Genomic DNA, 9,180 nt, shown 5'->3' with positions numbered 1-9,180 from the left:
TTAAGTGATAGAGGGGTGGGTAGGAGGTCCCAGGGCTGGAGGGAGGCCCTCCCAGCACTCTGGGTTACAGAGTCGGCCTCCAAGTTAACTCTTTTTCTCTTTCTCACCCACAAAAACTCGTCTATAGGAAATGTGCTTTGAGTTTGAAGTAGAGATGAGGGTTGGAATAAAAGAAAGAAACTAGTTGAGTGCTAAGGGTAAGGACTTCGGGGTGTGACCCTCTAATCTTGGGGTGTAGGGGCTGCCCACCCCTTAGTTTCAGTTTCTGAAACGGTATGAAAAATTCTCTTCACTCAGAATTCCACGCATTCCAAAACACATCTGCATCCATTCCTTCTTCCTGAGTTTCAGGCCAAAATCCTCGAGGGCATTTTGAGTCCTTTCTGTCACTGTTCTCTTGCTTCCCAAGTTCAATATCACAAAATCCAGTTGGCTCCGCCCCCAGAATATTTTCTGAATCTGATTTGACCGTGATTCTGTACTGCCACCACCATGATCTCAGATTAAGCCATCGTCCTCTCCTGTTCGGTCTGTACAAGCCTCCTAACTGGGCTCCGTGCTTCAGTCCTTGAAATCAAAAGTCTATTCCTTACCTGCTGCTAGAGGGCCAAGAGCCACAGAGAATTAGTCTCAGGCCTGGAAACCTAATGGAAGTTGCCCTGCTGGATTTCTAAGTTGCTTGGGACCAGCGACCCCTTTATTTCCCACAGTTTCTCCTTTTCGGAATGGCAGTGTCTGTCCTATACCTGTCCCACCATTGTATTCTGGAAGCAGATAACTTGTTTCCCAGTGCACAAGTAAGCAGGTGGAAAATAATTTTACCCTGGGATGGATCATAACCCATGTCTCATCCATGCTGATTTAGATGATGAGATGCTGGACTTTTGAGTTGTTGATATTTAGATGAGATCTGGGACTAGAGTTGATGCTGTAATGGGTTGAGATTTGTGGGGAACTGGGGTTGGGGTGAATATGTTTTGCACGTCAGATGGAGCCAGAGGCCAGAATGTGGTGGGTTGACTGGTAATGCTCCCCAAAAGACATGTCCCCAGGGAAACTGTGAGGGTGACCTAATTTGGAAGAAGGGTCTTTGCAGGTATAATTCAGAGATGAGATCATTCTGGATTAGGCTGGGCCCTGAATCCAATGACAAGTGTCCTTTTAAGAGGCTTGATTCCACCCTTGCTGGTCTTTGCACAACTGCTTTGCTCGTGAGCAACTGGACCTGGGAAATTGAGGGGCAGCTGGTGCCTGGAGCAACCCTCATAAGGTCTGGTGGCATTGCCATGGGGTCCTATTGATGCCACCTTGCATGTTCCCAGCCTCTGCTCCCAAGACGGTGCCCTTGGCAAGTCAGTTCTGGATGGAGACAGGCACACAGGTCCCCAAGCCCAGGGGATTCCTGCCTTCTCCTCCAGAGGAGGGGCTGGGTTGGCTTATCTTTAACATAAACCCCAGATACCAGAGCACGTCTTGACACCAACCACTCCTTGTTCACATATGTTCAATGTCAGCTCAGTTCTGCAAACTCACCTGATGAGTTTCAGTTGGGCACCATCACCTGCCAGGTACTGTGTGATGCTGAGGCCATGAAGGTGACAATGACACGGTCCTCACACCAAGGAGCTCCCCTTCCATTAGCGGGGACATGCCAGGGCAAGACCGCTACTGCAGAGGAGGGAGTGTGAGAATCTGATGAAAAGCCTGGGTTTGGTGTCAGACAGACCTGAGTCCTGGCTCCGGTGCCTCCGTTTATTTATTTATTTATTTATTTTCCAGCTTTCTGACCTAAGGCCAGTTACTCGATCTTTCTGTGCCTCAGTTTCCCAGATAGCGAAGAAGGGATCAAAAGGATATCTACCCCATGGCTGACATGAAGATTAAATGAGATGAGATAAGGGAAGAGCTTAGCCTGGTGACTGGTGCATAGCGGAGAATCAGTAAATGATAGCTTTTAATCTTAATAATAAGTTATGATTTGTACTCAACTCTGCAGAAACCCACCTCCTGGGTTTCACATCTGGCCCCGCAGAGGGTAAACTGTATCCCCTCCTGTGCTTACATCATACTCAGTATCACTGCAATGGAAAGCTGCTCCAGAGATGCATTTTGGGAGCAAAGAAGAATTTTGGGGTTTGAGATGGACCATCTGGAGTTGTCTCCAGACTGTGTCCTGTGGTGCCCTTAGGTCTCCTGGAAACAGACACGACACATCGAAGTTTTCAACTTTATAAATAATTCCTACACTTTGCAAAAGGAGTGATCCCAGGCTTACTTTTGCACCAACGTCTGGGTGTGCCTGGCTCGGGTTCCACTGCTATGCGGTCAGCAAGGCGCTCTCACGGGGAAAGCAAGGTTTCCTGGGTGATGGGAACGGAGGGTGGTGGCAGCACTTCACCCTGGCAACGGCCAGGCAACACCCAGGCAGCCCTTTGGAATGAACACAGCGTGGGCCTCCCTGGCCACACCCTCTCACCCAGGATCAATCCGCTCCCTGTGAGGCCTGCCTGGCCTTTGCCCAGAAGGACACCGGGTGGAAATTCCCAGGGCCCATCTCTCTCCGCCAGGTGCTTGGAGCTGCTCTCCCATTGGCTGCCCAGACCTGCTCATTTGCATGGCAGGGATGTTCCCTCTCACCTGTCCTCCCCTCACCAGCACTGGGCGCTTTCCCAGGAGGTCTTCTCTGATTCCTCAGACCAGTCTGGCTTGCCCTGTTCTAGCAGCTTGGGCTCATCCCTTGCAGCCGTCGTCAAAGTTGTCACCTTGCTTTTGTTGGACTGATACTTCCTGCCCCACTGAAGTCTAAACTCCGGGAGGGACGGGACAGTGTCTGAGACAAGGGAGCATTCATAGTGAGTGCCAGATAAATAAACCTTGAGCCACTCCCCGCAGCAGGCAGGCGGGGGGGGTCTTGGTGTTACCGTCACCATCATAACTGCAGCAAAAATAAAGCAGCTTAGAGTTGTCGAGTTACGATGAGTTACCATTGCACATAGGTCATCTCACTTAAAATCCTCCGGATCTTGCTGCGAGCCGGTTAGGGGTCCTTCTTGCCTCCATGTCTCCAAGGACGATACAGGTCTGGTGCTCAGAGCCAACACTTTGAGGATGCTGACGCCCTTGCCCACAGCTACCCTGCAGGTGTGCCCAAGTGGGCGAGTGAGATAGTCTTAGACGGTGCAGGGAACATGACATTGACACTAATCGCCTCCTGATAAGGCCACTCCCGAGTTCTATTTCAATCCTGATTGCCTCCAAGACAGTCATTATCTCTTTGCCAATAGCATAGCCTGGGCACCTCCCTAGCACTTGCTCACTTCCCTTTTTTGCAGAAAGAGGGCCAGCCAGGAGCTGAGAGTCTTCTGCACAAGATCAGGTCTGGTTAGATGTCGGATGCTGCTGCTTTGTGCTTTCATTAGGTTTAATTTTATAGTTCCTTTCTCTTTATGGCCCATGAGACTGGTGTCTGTGTAGCTGATGCCATCTCTCTAAAGCAAAAATTTTGAGGAAAAAAAGTTACAGGGAAAAAGGAAGAGACGGAGTCCCCAGCTAGGGCAAGAATTGTGGTGGTGGAGTGTGTGTGACAGCCCTGCTGCAGGGACCACATCTGAGAACCAGCCTTGCATCTTCTGAGCGCCCATCCCCCACACGGACCGCGGGACACGACTTAGCCCTGATTGCATTGTGCTCGAACAATCCCCTGTCTTTCCCTTCATCTCCCTGGCAAATCACGGGCTTTTAAAGTGCAAAGACTGGGTCACACTTCTGCCTGCCCCTGGGCCCCAAGCACAATGCTCCTGAGTTGCCAGTGGTTGATGGATTCATCTCTCCTGGGTTTAACGGTGATCACATGACCGTTACCTGACTTCAGCATTTGACACGAATTAATCATTTATTCATGGTATTGAGGAAAAGGCAGACAGGGCTCAGAATTTTCTTACCACCAGACTTTCCAGGCATCTCATTCCTTCTGGAGCTATGGTAGCCACAGCAGGGAATGGGGACAGCTGGCTTACCATGGGAAATTTGAGCTGCTGAGAAGGTTAGAGAACATGGGAGGGGATGAAACCTTTCTAGAAAACTCAATGTGTAAACCAGCTCTGGTAAAATATGTACATGTTTATATCTTAGTTTCTTCTATAAAACACTAACCCCAGTAGGGATGGTGATGACTGTTGCCAGAATGCTCCATCAATTAGAAAATATTGATGTTCCAGGCAAAGACACAGACCCACCACCCTAGAACAGGAAGTCTTGGCTGTCCGTGTGCAGGTCTGACTCAGGTGAGGCTGACCCAGTGCCTCAGAAGATGTCCCCGTGGACCTGCTTCTCTCATTGGCCCCATCCTATCTTCCACGGAGGTGGCTTCTCTTCCCCAGAAGCCCCAGCAGTATTGCCTGATTCATCACTGGCTCTGCCCACCCCTGAACACATCGCCTCTCCGGAGGGTGGGGTGCCTTGGTTGGGTTTTAAAGGCAAACAGGCCTGGATTAAATCCTGACGCCCCTCTCTCCCGCAACCATGAGACCTTTGGCAGTCACTTCCCCACCCTGTCTCAGTTTTCTCCTCTGTGAAATGAGGATAACCATTCACAGATGAAATGGTGGTACCCACGTGGCAGCGTTGTCATGAGGATTAAAGGAGAGAATGCACGGAAGGTGCCGAGTGCATCTGGGGAGATGCTGCCAAGTGTCAGGCCCTGGAGTACGTAGTGAAGCCCCAGCAATGAACAGGGAGATGCGTGGTCCATGCCTTCCAGCAAGGCCACGGGGGCACCGGACACTCACCAGGTCATCACAGAAATGGGCATTTGGTCACAACTCTGAAGAACACTATAAGGGACAAATCGGGAGTCTCCCCAGGAGCATCAAGAATGGGAGACCGCACTCAGCTTAAACGGGGAGGGGAGTGAGCCGCCCTCGATCCGGGCTCAGAAGGCAGATCAGGTGATACTGTGGAGAGTCACTAACAGTCTGGACCTGCTGCCCTACCTGGAACATGCCAAGTTCATTCCCGCCGTGCTGTTCTGTCTGTCTGGAACGTTCTCCCGTGTCTTCGCATGGCGTGGCTTTCTCCTTCAGCTCTGGGTCTCTGCTCAAATGGCACGTCCTCAGAGCAACCTCCCTCTCCAGTCCGTTCGAAACGGGGCCCCTCTGATAAACCATGATGGAAAAGAATATGAAGAAGAATATATGTATACATATACACACATACACATGTATCACCGCGTCACTGTGCTGTAAGGCAGAAACAGGGCCCCTCCCTGCCCTCTTTGTCACTGCTACTCCTTCACCTCATGCATTTTTCTTCATAGAACTTATCCCAACCCAAATCCATTTGAATTAATCATTTGTGTGTTTATTGGTTATTGTCTTTCTCACTGATAGCCTGCAGGCACCCCGGGGAACAACCATCTCATTCAAGTCCTAATGTCAGTATCTAGAATAGTATCTGGTTCCTGACAGTTGCTTCACAAACGGTTGTTGAATGTATAAAGGAACGCACTTAGGACCCTTTTAAATGCACTTTCCCTGTGACACCCGTGGACATCTCTGGGAACTGAGAGTTTAATCCTAAGGTTAAAAAAAGCAAACTGTTTCCATTTCCTCCCCCAATTCATCACCACTGCCCGGCCGGAGAGTTTGCTGCGTCTCAGAGCTCTTCATCTCTGAGAAGGTATCAGGTTAAATCCTGGCCTCTCTGGATTTCTGAACTTGAGTTATGACTTCCAGACTCAGTTCATTGCTCTTTTGTTTAACTGGTGTCCGGCTGCGGAGGCTTCTCTTGTCTTTTAGAAGGAAAGTGTTTTCATAGGAGAAAATGTGGAGCTCGTTCAAAACACGATTGTGAAATTTCTTTCAGAAGAGGGTGCGTCCGTCATAACTTGAGAAGTTCCGTGGAGTCCCTTCTTTATTCTAACTTTGGAAAGTTCCAGAATCAGGCAGCCCCTTAGGATTCTGTCCCCCCCCGCCCCGCAAAAACTTCCTCTTCCTCCCATTTGATTTCATGTCCCTCTCACCCTTCGTTTCCTTACTTCTCTTGGAAGTCTGGACGGTTCCCCAGGTGTACAGACTTGGATGAGGAGAAAAGTGCTTGACACACCAGGGAACTTAGGCAAATGGAATAGATCTTTTTTTTTCTCTGACCCTGGGAACAAAAGTTTAAAGATTTCCATTTAAGGAAGTAAAGCTAGCTGTTTGGAGGAGAAAAAAAACCCCAAACTTCAATAACAGTGAATCACCTGTACTCTGTAAATTCCTCTATTTTTAATTGCCAATTCTGATGTTGCAGTATTGGCAACTTAGGTTTGGAGCCCAAGGTCGTGTCCGACTCAGCCAACTTTTGCAGATTTCTCAGGGTCAGTTTTACCTACCATTTTAGGCATGTTGGAGGATTTAAGTTCCTGCCTGTGGTTGGTTGCTAAGGGGTCCAATTCTTCATGCCTCCCTTACCATGCCCTTGACCCTGTAAACCTTGTAGTGTCCTCCCCAGTCTTGGGCTTGCCAAGGGAGTGGCTTTGGCCAATGAGATGCCCACAGATGTGGCAACAACAGAGGCTTGAGAAGGGTCAGTGCATCGGGTTTTCTCTCTCTGGAGCCCCTTCTACTGCCATAGGAAGGACATGGCTGGGCTGGTCTGCCGGAGGGTAAGAATCATGCGAGCAGAGCTGAGTCATTTTTTGTCGTCTCAGTGAAGGTCAGCCTGGCTCCCCAGCAGTCAGATGACCACCGGATAGATGAGTGAGATCAGCAAGATTGAAGAGCTGCTTAGCCAATGAGTGCTTTGTTGACCAATTGTTACCGTTACTACACATACTATTGTGTCACTAGGTAATGAAAACGCCACCCTCAAAGGACTTCCAATCGATCAGTAAAGTCTGCACACAACGGTAATTATTACAACTACTACTACAGCTGGATAACATGTATGAAATGCTTATTTATTTTGTGCCAGGCCCTATATTCAATGCTTTACCTATGGTCTCTCATTGAATCCATAGAGCAACCCTACTAGGTGACTACTACTATTATCCCCATTTCAAAGATGAGGAAGCTGAGACTCAGAGAGATGGAGTGACCTGGCCAAGGTCACACAGCTAGGCAAGGTTAGGGGGTGTCAAGATTTCAGTTAGGTGCCGTTCAGTTCCAAGACCCGCAAGTGTTACCATTTGGCTTGACTGCAAGTCTAAATGTTTCAGCAGCTCTAAGAGATTCAGAAGGTATTCCCTTTAAACACGCAAATCAGGTAGAACTTTCTAGAAGGGGCAGCATTTGGGCTTTAAAGCGGCTTTGGGCAAGATTCGTGCCGTGAGGTGAAGGGAATGGAGGAAAGTTTTGCGAATATTTTTATTCTGCATACAGATCAAGGCCTCTGACAGCTGCTGGAATCAAGCTTCCCAAATGCAGTGATTGGTTGCCTTTGGTGGACATGGGACCTTACCCCTCCGTGAGCTTTAGAAGGATACAGGTTGTGAGAAATTCCTCTGATAAAAGTCAAGGCTACTTCAAGGCAGGTAAAAGGGGCAGGTGTGTTTGTGGCATGTTGACTTAACTTGTTCAAAAGTATCTCGCCCATTAATCTGATGGGATGCCTGAAATTCCCACCTTTAGGTAAAGCATTGGAGGTAGGTTGAGAGTGGGTATGTGAGACAGTGGTCTGGGTGGAGGCTCTTAGGAGGGGGTGGGAAAGGTATGAGTTGGAGGCATTGCTGAAGGAAAACAGACACTGAAATGTAGACCAGAGATTCCCATACTAAATCTGCTTCTGCCAAAGGCTGAAGCTGGAAAAGGTGGAGTCTTTGTGCCCTTCCATCAGGCAATGGTCTCTCTATGGTTTGATGCTTGTGACAGGCAGCCACGAGGCTCTGGGCTGGCACTGCATTTGATGGTTGTATAACATGCTGCTTCACGGTTCAGCTAGCTCTCCCAGCCCCTCCTGTATAGTTCCTGCTACCACAAGAAATGGCTTTTGAACAGGCACTCATGTCTTTCGCCTGCTAGAAGTATGGAACCTCAGATGTTCTAAAAAGTTTAAAATATTTATTTTGGTAGCCCTTCTCATTCCCAGCCAAGTCAACCAGCATGACATCTTGCTACTCTTTCTTGAGGCAACCACCAGTAGCCACATCTACAGCCAGTTGCTACCCACTGATGCCTCACCCCTGAATCAGTTGTCTTGACAACTGACTCCCATTTCACAATGAGTTAAGACAAAATATATCAGTATGGGGCCTCCCTGGTGGCGCAAGTGGTTGAGAGTCCGCCTGCCGATGCAGGGGATACGGGTTCGTGCCCCGGTCTGGGAGGATCCCATATGCCGCGGAGCGGCTGGGCCCGTGAGCCATGGCCGCTGAGCCTGCGCGTCCGGAGCCTGCGCGTCCGGAGCCTGTGCTCCGCGACGGGGGAGGCCACAACAGTGAGAGGCCCGCATACCGCAAAAGGAAAAAAAAAAAAAAAATATATATATATATATATATATATATATATCAGTATGATTTTGACTGCCAGTGGCAGAAACCTAATTTGAACTGGCTTAAACAAAGATGGGAAAGTAGTGGCTGATGTAGGTGAAAAGTTTAGTGTACCATGTTGGATCCGGGGCTCAAGACTTAGTCTCATCTCCCTACTTCCACTTTGTACTTCTGCTCTTTCCATATTGGCTCCATTCTTGGACAGACTTTTTCCCTCATGGTGACAAGATGGCTGCCAGCACCTCCAAGCTTCTCTCTGGTGCTCTCAGCACCTCCATGGAAAAAGAGAAGAGTGACCCACTCAAAGTCCTAGAACTGAATCCCATTGGCTCTGATAGGGCTGGGCTTAGCTCACGGGCTTATATCCGAACCAATCACTGTATTCAAGATTGTGTTAATTTCCTCTTGCTGCTATAACAAATGACCACAAATATAGTGGCTTAAAACAAAGCAAGTTTATTATCTTATAATTCTGGAGGCCTACCTATCTCAAATATGATGTGATGCTCTGATTGGATAATCCAGAGACACAAGCCTGGTCTTACAGCCCCACCCAAACCATATAGTGTGTGGAGAAGCTGTTTTCCAGGGGAAGATGTAGTCCAAACCAGAGCTGGAGGAACGGAATGCCCAAGGGGCAGCAACAGCAAGCATCCATAACAGAAAACACAGGAAAAAACTCTTTTAAACAAACTTTTTTAGACTCGCTG

Source organism: Mesoplodon densirostris, chromosome 16, assembly GCF_025265405.1.
Source record: "Mesoplodon densirostris isolate mMesDen1 chromosome 16, mMesDen1 primary haplotype, whole genome shotgun sequence".
Classification (NCBI taxonomy): Eukaryota; Metazoa; Chordata; class Mammalia; order Artiodactyla; family Ziphiidae; genus Mesoplodon; species Mesoplodon densirostris.
This window is presented reverse-complemented; position numbering follows the sequence as displayed.